General features: G+C 39.3%; 1 protein-coding gene across 12 annotated transcripts in view; it reads left to right on the forward strand.

Annotated features, from left to right (window-relative positions):
- Positions 1 to 20,159, forward strand: part of SGMS1 (sphingomyelin synthase 1) — a 361,911-nt gene that overhangs the window by 269,777 nt on the left and 71,975 nt on the right. Inside the window, exon 1 of one of the 12 annotated variants that reach the window (XM_037804111.1) lies at positions 2,431 to 2,995. The exons of 10 other annotated variants lie outside the window; for them this stretch is intronic. The gene's annotated coding sequence lies outside the window, so the exon portion shown is untranslated. Of the gene's footprint in view, positions 1 to 2,430; positions 2,996 to 15,638; positions 15,699 to 20,159 lie in introns of those variants that run through there. One more of the 12 variants, XM_037804112.1, reaches the window with a different exon arrangement.

Here is a 20,159-nt window from a genome sequence, read left to right on the forward strand (position 1 = left end):
ACACCATGAATGGATGTGACTGCTGTAAGAGCTTGCAGTCTAGGAATCTTTACAATAAGCCTTCTCCTGGTAACATAGGCTCTCAGATTCAATTCTCAGAGGTTGCATATTATAGTTAGTCCATATTAGTGAGGTGTTATAATGTTTGTCTTTTCGATTCTGGCTTATTTCACTCAGCATACTGTCCTCAAGGTCCGGTCCATTCACCTAGTTGCATACCTCACAACTTCATTCTTTCTTGCTGCTGCTCTGTATTCCATTGTATATGTATACCACAGTTCACCATTCCTTTTATCAGTCGATGTACCCTTAGGCCACCTCCATCCATAGCAAATTGTTAATACTACCGCCACAAACACCAGTGTGCAAATGCCCATTCATGTCCTTGTTCTCAGTTCTTCCAAGTATATTCCCAATAACAGGGTTGCAGGACCATATGGCAACCCCATGGTTAGCTTCCTATGGAACCACCACCCTGCCCTCCAGATGGGCTGCACCATTCTACTTCCCCACCAACAGGGAATAGGTACATTGTGTGGGTTTATGTTATTTAAAAACAAATTGGGATCATACCAGATTAAACTATAGCTTTTTTAAAAAAAACAAACAAACCTTTTATTATGCCAATTTTAAAACCGAAAAGTACAATAAATACTGAAGTGAATCAATATACCCATCACCCAATATTAACATCATCAAGTTTCTGAAATTCTTGGTCTATCTTTTCCCTTCTCCTACTTTTTTGGGGAGTGTCAGGGATGGGACAAATACTTTGCTCTGTTGTTTGTTATTTAATTATTTACGTTTTGTCTGTGGACTGTTCTTTCCCTTGTTATTGAAATAACTCTTGGGCTGTGCTTTAGTGACATTATCAAGGTGCACCCTTCTGCTAGCCTTTTCCTTTGCCTGGTGCTTGATGGGCTAGTCTTCAGGGAGCCTGAGGAGGACAACTGTCTGGCATAGAATTCCCATTTCAGTTACTAGTGGAACCCAGAGGGGTGACCATTGCCTCTCTGACTTAAAGAGTTCAGTGAAAGGGTAGGAATTTACTCTACGATGTTATGATTAGAAGGACTAAACCCAGATCTAAGTTGTAATGATTTGTATTCTTTATTAAACTTATGTGAAAACATAGTCCTGAATAAAACAACTCTTTAAAGGAGTGTGACTAGATCCTTGTTTGTCTTCCCAGTTAAGTAGTGAGAAAACTTCTGACATTACAAATTAATGTGTTATTTGTACAGCATTTCATAATTTTTAAGGTTTCCACGTAGTTTATTATACTCAGTTCCCACAATAGCCTTGTTAGAAGGGAAAGGTCTTAAATTCCTTCCAGTTCAGAAGAAAGAAGTGATGGATGAGAGGAGGTGATCAGTGACTCAACTTTAGCTCTTTTGTCTCCTAGTCTAGAAATCTTTAGGTTTTGAATGTTGTTTTTAGTTGCTTTGGAATCTGCCTTTTTCTTTGTGCCTGAATGTTGTTTCTGATGTTTGGGAAATTCACAATACTTCTGCTGAGGTACTAGAGATACTCTGGGAAGACTGTATTCTTATTGGTGTCCTATTCCATAGCAGTGCCAGGTCAGCAAAAACAATTTACCCAACCCTTTTTGGAGCCATTTGATTCCTAATATTACCATCTTTCCCCCATGACGGTGGTTTCCACTTCTCTTCACTGTTAATCCAAACCCAGTCTATGACCATTGTCATAGACCTTTCTTAAAAGCCCCAATGACTTTTGAGACAGAGTGGAATTCATTTGAGCATGAAATGTCTGAAATTGTTCCTGGAACTTAGAAATATTTGATCTGGTAGAGAAATTAGGTGTAAGCACCAAATTGTCCAATGTCTTTCAAAGTGAGTAATTCCAAAAGAGATTTTAAAAATATCTAGACATAGCATTCATTTGGCTTAAATTCCTTTAGGGAATAGAATGATTCTTCAAGGTTTTTGTTTTAGTCAGGAAATAATTATTATATTAGCAGTCTAAAAATTTTTATACTTTATTTCTCTCAAAGATACTTTTTCTTTCATGAGCTAAAATTGGTTTCCTGCTGAAGTGCCTTGCATGCTGCAGGTTATTTTGATTTACATGTGATAAAAAGTGTTTCACAGAAATGTAGAAAACACATTATATTTGTCAAGACACTGCATTAGTTAGCATACTGTGGTGCTGTTTTTAATTTTATTTCTACCATTCTTGTCCACTTTTAGGTCTCCTGTGATTAGATTGGGCCCACCGAAATAATCCAGGATAATTTCCCCCATCTCAAGGTCCTTAACCTTAAGCGTTATCTGCCAGTCCCTTTTGCCATGTAAGGTAACATAGTCACAGGTTCTGGGGTGGGAGTGAGGATTAGGCTGTGAAGGGGGGCATCTTGGGAAGGGGGGCATTATTTTGTCCACCACGGGGAGAATGTGAGGATAATCACAAAATTCAGTTTATTGATATCCCTTTATTTCGAAGGCATTATGTTATCACATAGTGGTTTACATATGAAATACTCTTGAAGAATGAGGTTAGTTTGATAGTGAAAGAATGTAAAATTATCTTTAGAGTCTTCTTATAGAAATATTCTAGAGTAGTTTAGACTTATTATTAGACTATATAGGCTCTATTCACAGCTCCAATGGTGATGGTTATGGTGAGAAATTAAAATTGTCACAACTCTTTAAAAGCCAGATCTTTTATTTGAAGCACAATTTCTGTTAGCTCTAATATGCTAAGCTTGCTTCCTTAAACAGAAATTAATACATAAATCTCTGTTTTCCTGTGTCTGTGTTATATTAAACTACTTTAAGTCATTCTTAGATATGTATTTCCTGCTCTCAGAAGAATTCCCTGCATGGCTTCCATCACCTGAAAAAGCAGAGTATTCACAGACTAGGAGTGGAAGAAGCTCCAGATGCAAGAGAGACCCTTGTTTGTATGGTGGACTGGGAAAGAACACTCCAGGGATCCTGAATTTTTCTTGGAAGCAGCAGTACACTCACAGGTCACTCTTGCACAGTTCTGTTCTCTGCCTGCTTTGAGTGGCAGACTGGCTGTAGTTTGGGTCTAGCCCCTGTGCATGCTAAAGCCTCATGTAAATGTGTGTGTCAGTTGGCGTTTCCCTAATTGAGAGTTCCTTCCTCAGTGCTGAATTTGCTTTATACACTTTATACTTCATACCACTTGATAGCTGTTCCTTATTTGTTAAAGCACTTGTGATGGAGTATATTAAAATTAATGTTTATGAACACTGTACACATGTTCATCGTAAAACAAAGGGAAAAGTATATTAAACACCCAGAAAGTAGAAATCACCCATGGTTTCAAAAGAAGGGAAAAAGTGAAAAGCAAAAAAGAAACTCACGTTTACTTCAACTGCCTGGAAATAACTCGTCTCGTCTGATTTTAGTTTAATCCTTTCGGTATTTTCCCCACAATATAAATTTGACTTTTATAAAGCAAAATATTTATCTTGTTCTTCATGCTATAATTTTTTTTAATTCAGTATTTTTTAATGCCAAAAAATGTCATTAATCAACTTATCCTAATGTTTGATGTTGCAATTTCTAGGGTTCTGCAACTCTTTCAGTTTACTTAGTGCAGCTGCAGATTAGCTACATGAGAGGGGCTTCAGGACAGTAATTTTCTTGGAAGGGAGTGTTTCTTAGCTTTAGAAAGACATGTCTTGAAACTGTATTTACTTGACAGCTTAAATAAGACTGAGAAAATGTCAGTGGTCCGTGTCAAAGAATTGGTGGGTCATCAGGTCCTCCAAGTTGCTGAGTGTCCCATCTGTATTATGGTCATATGGACCATAAGTCTTTACTTCCTCTTCTATTCTTTACCATTTTAAGATTTATATAACTTCCACATGTGATCAAATGATTTAACCTGGGCAAGCGAGTGTCTACTTTCTGCCATCTTTTCCTATCTCACTTAAGTGTGCAACTTCAGCTACACCATCAAGACAAGCTTTTTTTTCATCCAATACCACTCACCTACCTCTCTCTTTTACTCAGCCTTGAGAGAAATGCAGCCCACCCTGGAAGACAGCTAGTCCCCGGCTCATTTCTCCCATGTTGCCTTCACCCTCTTCTCTGTAGCTGGGGCTTCCTTTTCAAATTTTGTGCTTTGGCTGACCATTAAATTACAGCCCTCCCACCTTCTCTTGTCATTTGAAATCCAAGCTAGCTGATGACCCATCATAGGCTGTGATTGCTACAGGGCAGCACCTGACTCTTAAGAGCTTCCTTCTTCTCTGTATCATCTCTGATGCCTTCTAGTATCCTCAGCCATTAACCACTCTGTGTGCTCAATGATCTGTGACTGCCTAGTCTGACAAGCACTAGTCATGCCCTTAAACCGTTTTCTCTCTTAGCTTGCTCTAGTTCAGTATTCTCTATCTTGGTCCTCCTCCCCAGCTCTCCTCCCAGTGCCCTGCAATTATAGTCATCTGCACCATTCTCCCAGGACAGCCTCCAGATCTGCTCTCCTTTCAAATTCCAGGGACTTGCCCAATCCCACTTCCTCGTTTCCTCTTCCTGCTTGGTCACTCTGGCCTCCTAGCCCAGCCTGTGGTAATGTTTTTTGTTTTGTTTTGTTTTGTTTCTCTTTCATTATTATTATTTTCTAACTTTTATTTTGAGATACTTTTAAACTTACTGGACAATTACAAAAATAATACAAATCCCATACAGAGAAATGCAACCAACATACCCACGACACAGATAGCCAGGTCCACCAATTTTAACATTTTGCCACATTTGCCATATCATTCTATCTGTTGGTCTATCAATTCATTTTCTGAAGATGTGAGTGTAGGTTTTATGCATTATGTTCCTTGAACATTTAATACTTCAATGTTCATTTCTTAAGAACAAGGATATTCACTTATGTAACTCCCTTAAGTGTAGTTAAGTTCAAAAAATTTAATATTGATATAAAGTTTATAGTCTATATTCCAATTTTTAAATATATCTTGATAATGTCTCTGAACCTTTTATCTCTTATTAGATGCCATCCAGGATCATGTATTGAATTTAATTGTCCTTATCTTTATAGTTGCTCTTTTTGTGTGTGTGGGGGGGGGGGCCTGTATACAATGTAAACACTTCTGTCTCAGCCACTTCCAAGCATAGCATTCAGTGGGATTGATCACATTCAGTGTTGCAGTACCCTCACCACCTTCCATTACTAAAACTTTCCCGTCTCCCCAAACAGAAACCCTGCACCCATTTTGCATTAACTCCCTATTGCCCCAGCTCCCCATCCCTAGCAACCTATACTCTACTTTCTGTCTCTGTGAACTTGTGTATTCTCCAATATTTTCTTTGTAGTGACCATGGGGTTTAATATCCTAAATTTATTATATTTGGTTAAATTTAACATCATAAATTTATAAGAATCTCATTTGTTTTGATACCCATAACTTTAATAGTATATACAAGCTATGTTCCTATACCCCTATGGTCCTCTTACCTTTATGTAGTTCTTGTCACAAATTACATGTTTATACATGGAATCCAAAACCGTTGATTTATCGTTGCATTTTATGCATTTGCCTTTTAGATCCTATAGTGAGTAAAAAGTGGAGATAACAATTGAAAATACAATACTACTGGCATTTCTGTTTACCATTTCATTACAGTCACCAGAGATAAGTATTTCTTAGTGTGCCTTTGATCTATTGTCTCTTGTCTTTTCCTTTCAACCTGCAGAACTCTCTTTAGCATCACTTGCAAGGCTGGACTAGTGATGATGGACTCCCTCAGCTTTTGTTTATCTGGGAATATCTTAATCTCTTCCTTATTTTTGAGAGACAGTTTTGCCATATATAGAATTTTTGGTTGGCAATTTTTTGCTTTCAGCATTTCACATTTCATCCTGCTGCCTTCCTGCCTCCATGATTTCCAATGGGAAATTGGCACTTAATCTTTTGAGGCTCCTTTGTATGTGATGTTGCCTCTCTCAGCTTTCAGAATTCTCTCTTTAGCTTCGGCATTTGATTATAATATGCCGTGGCATGGGTCTAGTTGGGTTTCTCCTGTTTAGTGTTCATTGAGCATCTCAGATGTGTAGATTCATGTCTCATTATTCTGTGTTCTCTCTGCCCTTTTTTTTCTTCTCCTTCTGAGAATACCACAATGTGTATATTGGTATACTTGATGGTAACCCACAGGTTCCTCAGGCTCTATTCATTTTTCTTCCTTCTTCTTTCTACTCCTCAGACCAAATGATTTCAATTGTCTTATCTTCAGGTTCTCTGGTGCTTTCTTCTCCTATTACCAGTCTGCTGTTGAACCCCTCTAGAGAGTTTTTAGTTTCTGTTTCTGTGGTTTTCAGCTCTATTTGGTTCCTTTTCATAGTCTGCATCTCTCTACTAATATTCTCTCTGTGTTGATCAGTCATTTTCCTAATTTCCTTTATTTCTTTGTCCATGTTTTCCTTTATTTCTTTGAACATTTGGAGCTGTTATGTACCCTTGCAAAGGCCATATTCTTTCAATCCATTCCTGTGGGTGCAGACCTGTTTTAAGTGGGACATTTTAGTTAGGTTATTTCGACTGAGATGTGACCTAGCCCATTCAAGGTAGGTCTTAATCCTTTTACTGGAGTCTTTATGAGAGGATAAAAGACAGAAAAGGCCCAGAGAGCTCATAGAGAAAAGCCCTGGAGAAGGTAAGAGAGGACCTGCTGGACAGAGAAAAAGCCCCCAGAGCAGCCAGGAGAGGAAGTTACTGAAGCCAGGATCTGAAGGCAACAAAACCCAGGAGAGAAGAAGGACCAGCAGATACTGGTCATGTGCCTTCCCATGTGACAGAGGTGTTCAGATGGCAGCGGCTTTTCTTCAGGGAAGGTATCATCTTGCTGATGCTTTAATTTGGACATTTTTCTGGCCTTAGAACTGTAAATTTGTAAGCTAGTAAATCCACATTGTGAAAGCCAATCCATTTTTGGTATATTATTGCATTGCAACAGCTTTAGCAAACAAAAACAAGCATATGTAGGATCATTCTTTAAAAGTCTGTCTGGAGTGGCCCAGGTCTGGTCCTCCTCACTGATGACTTCTGCTTTATTTTTTTCCTTTGTGTGGGCCATCACTATCTTTCTTTGTATGTTTTGTAATCTTTAGTTGAAACCTGGACATTTTGATATTTTGTTGTATCACTAGAATTTAGACTCTGACATCTGTTCGTGAAGCATGTATCCAGCTAGTGTTATGTCAGAGCTTTCCTTCAATGTCTGGAACTAACTAAAAGAAAGAAGGAAGAATGGAAAGAAAACACCTTTCTCAGTCTTTGATTATTGACTTGTGAGAGTGAACTCCTTGAGGGCTTATCCATACAGTGAGTTTGGAGAATAGCTCCAGGCCAAGGTAGGGGCTGTTCTGATCCTTTCTGTTCATGGGTTTTCCTTTGGGCATGTGCATGTAGCCTAGGATAGAAATGTCCCCTCTACCCTAGAAAACAGATTCCTCATGGTCTCAGGCACTGCATTGTATATCCTACAGCCAGCTGTTCCCTTCCCCAGGCAGCATAACTTGACTGTCCTCCCACAGGGTTCTGTAGGATGCTCTGTGAGCTGCCTTCTACACCTATGGCAAGTTTTGGGTGGCAGGTCCCCAGGCCACCACCAGACAGATCAGGCCAGACATACCTGCTCCCAGTGTTTTCACAAGGGATGCTCTGCCCCCTCTGGAATTGACATCAGGCATCTGCTGAGCCTTTGAGGGGTAGAGGAGGGGCCAGCCAGGGCACCGGGAGATCCTTCTATTTTTAAGTAGCCTTTGTCTTGATCTAGTGCTTGTCCTTTTACTGCAGTCCTTTAACTGTTTTCTGAAGCTTTGAGAAAGATGTTTCTGCCAGTTCTTGCTGGCTGTTCAAAGCTTCTGTGGAGGACAGCCCTGAAGCATCTTGGTTCCATCATCATCATTGAGGTAGGGCCCAATGTTTTTTAGTCATGTTTTTTTTAATACAGTCATGACCATAACCTAGAATCTTTGACCCTTTCCTTGGTTCTGCATATTCTTTTATTCTGGTCCTGAATCCTGTGTTAGCTTTCTTTACCCATTTCAGACCGTAAAGATTAAACTTGTAAAAGAAATAAAATATATAGTTTGAAAGGTGGTGGATGATACAGACTGTGGAGAAAAGTAAATCAGGGGAAGGATGTATGGAACAGTCAAAAAGAAAGGGAGGGGATCTTAGCATGGTCAAGAAAGGATCAGTTGATAGAAAGGATATTTGAACAAAACTTGAAGGAGGCAAGTGAGTGAGTTATGTAGATCTCTGGGAAAGAATGTTCCAGAAGTGGGGCCCTCAACTGAAAAGACCCTGAGGTAGGAGCATGCATGGCATGTTTGAGACCAGTGTGCTTGAAGTGGGGAGAGAACATGGCTGGGTGAATGAGGATGGGAGAAGAGAAGAAGACAAGGTCAGAACGTTGTGGGGATCAGACCATGTGGGACCTTGTAAGTAAAAGCTTTGATTTTTTACTTGGAGTGAGATTGGGAACAGCTTTTAAGCATAGGAGTGACTACAAGGGGGCAAAGGTGGAAGCAGGAATGGCGGGTAGGAGGGGAGTGTTAGAGGTGATTAGTTTCTGGATATATTTAGAAGGTAGAGCTGATGGCATTGGCTGTAATGGAATGGATGGAGAGAGAGAGGGAGAGAGGGAGGGAGAGAGAGGGAGAGACTGGGGAGAGAGAGAGGGAGGGAGAGGAAGAGAATGCAGGAGCACCAAGAGTCCTGGCCAAAGCAAATGGCTGGGTGAGATTGCAGTTTGCTGAGCTGGAGAAGACATCCAGGAGAAGTAGGTTTGGAAGAGAACAGGAGTTTGGTTTTGGATGTGTTAACCTCATTTGGCAGGAACCATGCCGTGTGCTTCTCTGTGTCTTGCAGAATGCCCAGGAAAATGTCTATGCATAGTAGATGCTTAATACATGTTTGGTTTTATTTTGATTCAGTGAACTGGCTATTACAAACGTGTGTAGTTTACAGTCTTTTGCTCTTTAGTGCTGGCTCTGTTTACACCAAAGAGAAAAAAAGCTCATTAGGATTATAAATAGAAGATAAATTTGAGCTGTGCCTAATGAAATTGATGGGGCTATAGCCTTGCCAGAATGCTTTGAGAATCTTCTCTGAATGCTTACTGTCAAATTCCTTTAAAGAGTAGGTTTATCTCTATAATGTATACTTAGCTCTATACAAAGAGAACTTATTTTAGGTCATGGGAATCTTTTAGTATGTGTGTAGTGCAATTCCTCTATCATAGGAATGGTACATGATCAAAACAACACATGTGACTGCCACTGTTATTTTATGGTAAGAATGTAGTTTCCAGAACTAACTTGCAAGCCACCGTTTGGCATTTTTAGTCGTTAAATTTTACAAGTGACCCAATCCCTACCCCTTATTGAGAGATTCTTTTCCCCCAGATGTAGTATGTAATTGCTGTTCTTAGTCATTTTTCCAGTTTTGATCTTCGTGACTGATGTTTTGTTCTTTTACAAATTCAATCCGTTTTTCCTTATCTCTTTCTTTCTCATTTATACTGAAATAACCTGTGACATTTGCAAGTTAAATTGTTTGATCTCACAGTTTACATCTTTAGATCTTTTAACAAGATTTTGAAATGCTTTTAATGAGCCACACCACCTTTTCTGGTTATGATAACATAAGGCTCTTATTGTATGTGAGGCTGACAATTCCTCAAATGGTTTAGGTGCTAATGCATACAGCATTTTGAAAGAGTAAGCATTGCATGATCTGGGCATATAAAAAAGACAATGTAAGACAGTGATGCCTACAGTTCTATTTTAGTGGTCAGGGCCTATTAGGTAAAGAATAGTGAGGGTGCTGCTCAGGTGTGCCTGTAGACTCTTATTATTCCAACCAATGACTCAGTTGCTTCAGCAGATTAATGAGTGACTCATTTCTAAAGGATCTAGGAACCAAGATACCTCCAGAAGCTATGGGAACATCTGTAAGGTCCTATATTTAGGTTGTGTTTCCCACTGTGACATGCTTAAAAATCTGATCAGATGTATTCCTCAGGAGGATTTTTGGCAACTTTGAAAAGGCCAAGGGCTTGGTTATAGATGGAAAGTGGCTATGTACACAACTTTTAAAAAAGAAAAAAAAATTACAGCATTATTCTTTTAATTCATCATTGTGTGAGTATGCAATTGTAAATTTTGTTTGAATACTTCTAGTATATATGTCGTCATATTGACTCGGGATTTTCTGTTCCTTTGCTTATAGCTAAGAGTAAAAATCGGAAACTTCTCTGGACCTTCTCTCTAGGCATAACAATTGGCTAGCTGACTACTTTTATCTGTTTAAGAAATCAAATTTTTCCAGAGGCTAACTGGGCTCAATGTTGTTTTCCTTTCTTGGTGAAGCAAGTTTAAAAGGAAGACATGGTATTGATTTAAGGAAGTAGGTTTTCCCATCTGAAAATCACAGCTGTATATCTTTTTAAGATATTTATTTTTAAAAGTTGATTTTCTTTTGATGGAATCTCTAAACAGTTCTATAGGTTTTTTGTTTTGTTTTGTCTTTGTTTGTTTTTTAGTAGATGGGGAAAATGAGTTTTAAAGATGATAATCTGGTCACTCTTATACTGTGAAGAATCTGAAATTAAATTAAGACCTATGTTCTTAGAATGAAATAGAGTTGACTATTGACTATTTTCATCCTCTCCTATTCCTTTTTTCATTCATGTTGTGTGTCTACTTTGTACTGGGCACTATGCTAGGTCCTGGGCATATAAATAATGAAAAAGACAAGGGCTCTACCCTCATCCAGTTTCCATTTTAGTAGGGCAGAAGGACTTTCAACAAGTAAACATAAATAAGATGAGAGGATAGTCAGATGGCTTGTTTGAAGAGGCAGCACAGTAGTGGAAGACTGAAAGCTGAAAGGAAGCCAGTCGTAAAGAATAGAGTGAGAATGTTCCAGTTAGAGGTACCCGCACGTGCAAAGACCTTGAGACAGTTAGGAACTAAACATAGACTAGAGTTGTGTAGAGGGGAGTGGTTATACTTGGAGATAGAAAGGCATGAAGGGTCTTGTATGCCATGTAACAATTAAGTGTGGAAATTTTTCTAATAGTAGTGGTAAGCCATTGTGGGTTTCAAGGACGGGAGCCACACACTAAGTTCTCTTTTGCTGCCTTTGGAGAATGGCATGTAGGGAGTTGGCTGGGACTGTAACAACAGGAACAGCATTAAAGAGGCTGTGCCAGTAATTCACATGAAGTGTGTTGGTGGGCTAAACTTACATGGTGGTTGCGATGGAAATGAAGAGAGACGGATTCATGAGATATCTAAGAGGTAGAATTGGTAGCACTTGTACCCCTGGTGACACTGGTTCTTTTAATTATAGTTCTCTGTGTGTGGGTGTGAAAACTGTTTTGCACATTCAAAAATAAGGTTAAACCCCAAAAAGAGAAAAAAAACAAACCCCAAATGGAATAGAAATAGAAAAAAAGGAACCTGATTGTATATCAAATTAATAACATAACCCCACACACTTAGGAAAAGTAACATTTTATAAACAATGGGTATTTGTTTCAGGCTGCTCCAGCAAATACTGTAAAATGGGTTGGCTTAAGCAATGGGAATTTATTCGCTTACAGTTTGGGGGCTGGGTAAATGTCCCAGTCAAGCGTCATCAGGTGATGCTTTCTTCCCAAAGACTGGCTCCTCTGCCACATGGCAAGGCACATGGCAGCGTCTCCTGGCCTCTTTCTTCTCTTCTGGATTCCATTTCAGCTTCTGGCTTCCTGTGGCTTTCATTCTGTATTCATTCTATTTATAAAGGGTTCCAGTAATGGGATTAAGACCCATCCTGAATGAGGTAGGCCACACCTTAACTGAAGGAGACTCATCAAAAGATCCTCCTTACAATGGGTTCACATCCACCAGAATGGATTAACTTCAAGAACATGTTTTTCTAGAGTACATACAGTTTCATACCACCACAGTAGGTGATGGGGGTAAAAAAAAGAAATTTGTACATGGACTGGGTAGTAAATGATTTTAGGGAATTAGTGTTAGTTTTGTTAGGTGTGATGGTAGCATTGGAGTTATGTTTGAAAAAGCCCCATCTGTTAGAGATATATTGAAATAATTCAGGTTAAATGATATGACATCTTTACAATATAAAGTATTTGCTTTATAATACTCCAGACAGAGGGAAAAGTGGAACGTTGATGAAATAAAATTAACAAAATGTTGATCTTCATTGAAGATGATGGGTGATGTGTACCTGATAGTTTATTATAGTCTATTTTTATGTGTGTTTCAAATTTTCCATAGTAAAAAGTTTTTAAAGCAAAATAATAATAATAAAATAACAAGAAAAGAAAAAGAGAGTAACTTTTGAATTCAGTACTGACTCTACACCCTTAACTGGACATTTTATTTTCTTCTTTTTTTTTAATCTAGTTTTATTGTTGAATATAACATATACGTAGAAGTGATAACTTTCTAAGTGCAATTTAACAGGTAGTTAGAGAGCAAATTTCAAAAAATATTATAGGTTACAGTTCCACAATTTCAATTCTTTCCTTCTAGCTATTCTAGTACCCTAGCAACTAAGAAAAAGATATTCTATAAAGATTCAGTATTCATAATCCTTTGTTAAATCTCATCTTGTCTGTTGCTGCCCCTTCCTCTAGTTTCATCAAGTTCCCTATCTTCAGGGATGTCTAGGCTGTGACCACCCTAACCTGTTCATGTTGAAAAGGGGTGTCAATTTTATGTGCAAAGGGTACACATCTAGTTGATGTTCTTGAAGAGGCTACTGCCTCTGGGTTTGGGGACCTGGCATGGGAGCACTGTAAAGGATTTAAGTCTCTGAAGAATAAACTTAGTGAGTGAAACTTTTATAAAGTCTCAGATAGGGATCGGGGTATTCTTTAATAAATTCTTTTATAAAGTCTCAGGTAGGGATTCCGGGTATACTGTTGACTTGGGCTTATTATACTGTGGTCATTTGGCATATCTAGGTGAAGCTTGCATGGGAGTAACCTCCAGGCCAGCCTCTTGACTCTATTTGAACTCTATGCCACTAAAATCTTATTTTGTTGCCTTTCTTTCCCCCTTTTTGGTCAAAAAAGCACTCTCAATCCCCCAGTGCCAGGATAAGGCTCATTCCTGGAATCCTTGTCCCATGTTGCCTGGAAGGCTCATTCATTTTGGGGGTCCTGTCCCATGTCGGGGAGTAAATTATAGTTCTTTTTAATCATTGCCCACTTGATAGCTGAAAAATATTTCACTATTGTTTCAATTTTTCTTCTTTTTTAAAAATTGGTGAGATTGAAACCCTCCCTCCACGCCAACACCCCACTTTTTGGTTTGTACTGGATGTGTATGTATGTTTGTGTGTGTGTGATTGGCCTGTTTGTAATCTGTTTATTTAAAGTCTTATTCTTACTGGTTTTTTAAGGATTCTTCATATTTGCATAGATTAAAAAATATTTTGTCCTGTGTTGTCATTTGTGCTATAATTTTATTTATGGAGTACTTTGTAATCTTTTTATGATTATTTATTTAAATCTGTGGTTTATAACCTTGGGAGCATATGTATGTTAACGTTAGAGACTTCATAAATGAATGTGAATTTGAGAGAACATTTTATAAATGACTGTCACAGCCCAAGAGGGCTTTTGCAGCCAAAGGACTAAAGAAAGCACCGAACACATTCTGAGATATGAGCTTCTATTTTGGGGGATTACCTACAGGGTGGGAAGTCAGCTTCTCTGAATGGTGGTGGGTTCAGAGCTTGGTGTGTGAGGTACTCCAGACAAGCAGGGGGTGCCAGGGAGTGGTTTATAAGGGTTAGGACAAAGACATTCAAATGGGTATGAGAGGAGCAGGAGTCTTGTGACATAGGGAGGAAACAATTATAGTCAACAGAGAAGAGGGGAGGATTATAGATTGTCTTGTCCTCAGGGAGTTTCAGGGAGGATGGAGTTTCAGGAGGTAGGGAAGCTATAAATTGCATTTCCTGCCAGAGACCTGATTTTACAAGGAGAGTAGGTGGGACCTTAACTACCCTGCTGTGTGCAGTCTTCCAGGCACTTGGGAAGGCCCTGGACGCAAGGCTCCCACAATGACTCATTTTCAACTTCAGTTATTTCAGTATAACATAATTGATATATGTTCAAGGAGTTTTAAAAATAAAGAACTTATTTGATCTAACACAAAATGGCTTTATCTGTGCTTGTTCAGATCCTGGATCTATTTTTTATTGTTTTATCATGCCTTTTGTTAACTAAATTTACAACTTACGTAATTTTATGTAATTTCTTTATGATTTAACTGTTGTCTTAGATTGGTTGTAGGATTCTAATTTTGTTGGAATAAGCTATAGTTCTGGAAGCCAGAGAGTAAATCCTTTTTTTTTTTCAAAGAATGATTTGCTTAATATTCCAAAACCTTAATTACACTTATCGAGTTTTTGATTAATTGCAGAATATAAGACATGGCACAATGACTGCATAGTGCATTATGTCTCACAAGACTCCCAAATCTACAGTGAAATGCAGCCTGTAAAACTGAATTTTTTGCATAGGTATCTTTTTTTTTTAAATAAATTCAAAGTTATAGGAACAGTTGCAAAAACAATACTAACCCCATGCAAAGAATTCCATCATACCCTGACCCCCCTCCCCCGATAGCTCAATCCACCAACCTTAACATGCTGTCACATTGCTATTTCTTTCCCTCCCTCCCTCCCTATCATCCATCATCTATTGCTCTGTCTTCTGAACATGAGATCTAGCTGCACACATCCTTGAACATATACTATAATTCACGTATACACTTCCCATGAACAAGAACATTCTTTTATGCATTCCCATTAAGCACAGCTAAGAAGTACAAGAGGTTCAACAATGATACAAAGCTTACATTCTATATTTCCTTTACCTTATGTCTCAACTGTGTCCCTTTGAGCCACCTGTCCTCTATCCTCTAATTCCATCCAAGTTCATCCATGGCATTCAATCATCTATTTAGACTGTCTTTTTTTCTTTTTAGTTGTGGGAACGTATATACAGCCTAAATCTTCCCATTCCACCCCCTCCCTAGCCTTCCATTAGTGGGATTAATCACCTTTAGAATGTTGTAATGCTCTTTCCCACCATCCATTACTAGAAATTTCCCTTTACCTCAAACAGCAACTCCACCCTCATTTCTTAACTCCCCATTGCCCCTTCCCCCATTTCTCTTAACCCGAACTCTACAATTCATCTCTATGGTTACATTCTCTGATAGTTTCTTTGTGTTTGCTGTGGGGGTTAAAATTAACCTCTTAAATCCATATCAATCTTGTTTTGCTTTGATACCACCTCCACTTCAATAGGACACATAAACTATGTTCCTATACTCCTCCATTCCCCTACCTTTATATAGTTGTCTAAATTACATATTTTACATTGAGTTCAAAACCACTGATTTGTCATTAGGGCTTGTGTAATTTATATCATGTAGGAAGTGAATAGTGGAGTTACAGTTCAAAAATTATTGACTTCTATTTGTATTCCATTGTGATTGGAGAATGTGCTTTGAGTATATTCAATTTTTGTTTTTTTTTTAATTTCTTGAGGCTTGTTTTATGTCCCAGCTTATGGTGCCTTCTGGAGAAAGATCCGTGATCACTAGAGAAAAATGAGTGTCCTGGTGCTTTGGGATATAAGGTACTATATATTTCTGTTAAAATTCTCTGTATCTCTTTCTTCTTTCTGTTGTTTCTCTGTTGGTAGGGTTCCCTTTAGAATCTGAAGTAGGGCAGGTCTTTTATTGGCAAAGTCTCTCAGCATTTGTTTGTCTGTGAAAAATTTAAGGTCTCCCTCGAATTTGAAGGCGAGTTTTGCTGGATGAAGTATTCTTGGTTGGAAATTTTTCTCTCTCAGTATTTTAAATATGTCATGCCACTGCCTTCTGGCCTCCATGGTGGCCGCTGAGTAGTCACAACTTAGTCTTATGTTGTTTCCTTTGTATGTGGTGAATTGCTTTTCTCTTGCTGCTTTCAGAACTTTCTCCTTCTCTTCAGTATTTGAGAGTCTGATCAGAATATGTCTCAGAGTGGGTTTATTTGGATTTATTCTATTTGGAGTTCGCTGGGCATTTATGCTTTGTGTATTTATATTGTGTAGAAGGTTTGGGAAGTTTTCCCTAACAATTTCTCTGAATACTCTTTCTAGACCTTTACCCTTCTCTTCCCCTTCTGGGACACCAATGAGTCTTAAGCTTGGACGTTTTATTTTATCTATCGTTTCCCTGAGATCCATTTTGATTTTTTCAATTTTTTTCTCCATTCTTTCTTTTGTTCTTTCATTTTCTGTTCTGTGGGCTTCTAGGACACTGAGATGTTGTTCAGCTTCCTCTAGTCTTGTTTTGTGAATATCCAGAGTCTTTAATTTGGCCAACAGTTTCTTTTATTTCCAAAAGATCTTCTATTTTTTATTTAGCCTTGCAATGTATTCCTTATGCTCTTCTAGGGTCTTCTTTATGTAGCTTATATCCTGTGCCATAGTCTTCTTGATGTCCTTTAAATCCTTTGCCATGCTTTCGTTCCTCGATTGTATTTCTTTGATTAATTCTGCGAGGAAATTTGTTTCTTCTGATATCTTGATTTGTGTGTTTGGAGTTGGATTCTCCATATCGTCTGGTTTTATCATATGCATTGAGATTTTCTGTTGTTTCTGGCCTCTTGGCATTTGCTCTGCTCGACAGGTTTCTTTTAATTTGTGAAAAAAAACCTATCTAATTTTTTAGAAGCACTGTTTGGTGACATACACTTTCTCTAACTAACCAGCAGATGGCGTCTGCGAGTCACCTATACCTCTCAAGTCAGTTCTCCACCTTGTCCCCATGGTGAGTGGGGAAATGATTCTTGTGGGGTCCAGCTGGAGAACTCAGCCTGGGTGTGTTGCTGGAGCTGTCCGCCCTGAGTGCAGGGTGCTTGTACGGGTGGTCAGGGAGGAAGGACAGTCTCAATATTCAAATCCCCCCGGTTCCTGGAGATTCAAGGCCGCCGCAAGAGTCCAAGCCTTCATTTCATTTCAGCCCCAGCCCCTCTCTTTCGATGTCCCACAAACCACCGGACTTGGTGTAGTGTCTCTGGGATCTCTGAGCAAGTCCCCCTGCCCAGCCGCAATCCTTCAGGACCTCTGCTGAGGTAATGCTGTGCTATGTCATCAGCGCGCGCCGTCCCTCAAGGGAAGCCCCAGGCCGCCAGGCCGAGCTGGCTCGCTTTCAGCCTTATGTAAAAACGGCCGAACGGGGTGTCTCCACACACCCTCCTCACACAGTTCCTCCTTCCCAGCTCTGGGACAACTGGCGGGGCTCTGGGCTGTGGGCACGGCCCCAGGCAGGAGTTTATCCAGCCCTTCCGGGAGCGAGCTGCTAGCCGCGGGGATTCTTTCAGCTTCTGGCTCTCTGCTCCATTCCCCCGGCCCCAGGGATATCTGCAGCGGGCTGTCTTCCAGGCCAGACACCAAGAGGCCGGCCCAGCCTCCTCTTGCTGTGTTTTGCTGCGTGTTTCCCACAATTGCACCTGCAGCCGATCACACCTGCAGCCGCTCCTGGGTTCCCCCCCCCTTTTTTTTTTATTAAAAAAAAAATCGCCGTGCGGCTGCGGGACTTCCAGCCAGCTTACTCATTCGTTTCAGAATGCAAATTCCCAGTTTCATCAAGTATACAGCCCCTGGGAACTAGCAGATCTCTTCCAGCTGGCACATCGCTGTAACCGGTATTCTGAGTCACTCTCTGGTCCTTATCTAGTGTTTTCCACAGAGGTGTTCCTTAGCCCTGTCTCACCTAGCTGCCATCTTGGTTTCCAGAGAGTAAAACTTATTAAAATTTTGTGTAAAGTAAGAATAAGTATGTGCAGTGATAGTAGCAGGTTCTTCCTTCTAGTAAACTGTGTGTGTTCTTTAATTTGTAGACTTTTTTTTATGTTTTTGGAGTCCTGCATCCTGACTTCGTCTTGTTTTGGTGAGATTCCAGGGTAGCTCAGTTAGGCTGTATGTTTGCATGAGAAACAGTGGATATGGATGGCCACATTGCTAATTATAGTCACTATAAGCACATGAGAGTCATGGGGGTAGAGTGGAAAGATCATCAGTTGAAGGTTTAGCAAACAAGGGGTTCTAGTTCTTGTCATTCCATTACTGAACTTGGGCCCAGGACCTCTGTTGGAAGATGTCTCCAAGATTTTTTTGTACCTGTGCTTGCATGAGTATGTAATTTCATAGATGTCATGCTGCCCCCTGGTGTTATTTTACCTTGGTCCAAAGCCACAGCTGTAGTCAGTTTATAGCATGACCTCCAGTATAGACCCACTTGATGGATAAAGATCATCTTTTTGACAGTGAGCTTTGGTACTATTAGCTTTTGGAGCTAGTCAGTTGATAAAAGAAGCTCAGTAAAGTGGGTCCAGGAAGTTTGAGAAATTGTTAGATCCAATTTAAGAACCAAGAAGTCACAGTCTATGGTGACTAGAGAGATGTTGATACACTGATACTCATTTTTTAAAATTGGCATAGTTGCTGACAGGAAAAAATATTAAATGTGTTCTTTTGGGGGGGTGTGGAGATAAAGGTAGAAGAAACCTACCCTGGCTTTCCTTGAAGTTGTTGATTCTGTTTACCCCCAGAAGACCAGGAGGACAAACCCAGGAAAGAAGACGGGGGAACATTATTAACAGGAGAAGAAAAGTAGCATGGCAAGGACTGCCTAAAAGGCACACATTTAAGTGCCATCATTTTAGAATTTACCCTTTTGGTTTTTCTCTAGTCTGAATTTAGTTTGAACTCTTCTAGCTATCAAAGACACTATTACAAAGTTGTTTTAGGAGATAGACTTGAACTTGATTTCTCCAATTAGCTTGTGAATTTTATTGCTAATTTTGAAACATGGTAGTAGTCCCCAGAGTGATGCTCCTTAAATTTAGATTTCTTTTATCTCAGTGGGTTATTTTACATTTATAAATGTAGGTTTTATAAGTGTTGGTAGATTGTCTCACTGAAATGGAAAAGCTTTGGTTACTAAACTAATGGGCATTTCTAATCCTCAATGGATTATAAAAACCTTTATTTCAATGTAGGTTAGACCTTTTTATTTTTATTTTGTTTTCATTGAGAAACTGTGTTCTTTCAACCTGCTAGCAATCTATTAACAATGTTAGGCAACATCTCCCCACCAACTACCATCTCCACCCCCCACCCAACCCCCCAAAAAAGAGTACATGACATTGGATTGCTTGAATTTTTCTTAGCTTGAGAAAATCTCTCAACTGCCTGTTTTTGTTTGTTAAAAAAAGCATTGTTTGTCACAATGCAATATATTAGAAATGGGCTGACGTTTAACAGTGGGAATTTATTAATTTGTAAGCTTACGGTTCTGAGACTGTGAAAATGTTCAAATCTAGGTATTGTCAGGATGATACCTTCCTCCTGAAGGCAGGCTGCTAGCACCCCTGGACTCCTCTGTAACATGGGAAGGCACGTGGTGGCATCTGTTGGCCTCTCCCTTCTCTTCTGGGTTTCCTTGCTTCCAGCTCCTGGTCTCTGTGGCTTCCTCCTCAGCTTCTGTGGCTTTCTGTCCTGGCTGTCTCTGAGTTTTATCTTCTTATAAAGGACTACAATAAGAGGATTAAGACCCACCCTGCAAGAAGTGGGTCAAATGTTTTAAGAACATAATTTTCTGGGGTCCATAAAGCCTCCAAAGCATTATACTGCCTTTATACTTTCATGTACTTTATACTTTACTGATTTCTCTTCCTCATTTGACCTCCTCACTTGCATTTTAAAACCCCAGCCCCTAACCACTAGTTTTTTCCTCCGGGCTACAGTTTTGTTAGCTCGTAGCTTCTCCAGTCTGGCTTTGAGATTCCTCTTCTTTTGATAATGGGACGCTCCCTTTCTTTATTTTTTTAATTTTTTTTCAGGGCTCTGTAAGTGTTTACCAGTATTCTACTGATATATGCCAACAATAAAAATAAGCTTCAAAGGAAATTTGTTCACAGATCATTAGGAACAGCTACAACACTCCCTGTCAAAAGCCATAGGAGCTGTTTAATGACACAGTAAAGCAAAATTTGTTTTCTTTTTTAAAGGTTTATCACTTTAGAAATTACTGTGGCATCATATAAT

Source organism: Choloepus didactylus, chromosome 15 (genome assembly GCF_015220235.1).
Source record: "Choloepus didactylus isolate mChoDid1 chromosome 15, mChoDid1.pri, whole genome shotgun sequence".
Lineage (NCBI taxonomy): Eukaryota > Metazoa > Chordata > Mammalia > Pilosa > Megalonychidae > Choloepus > Choloepus didactylus.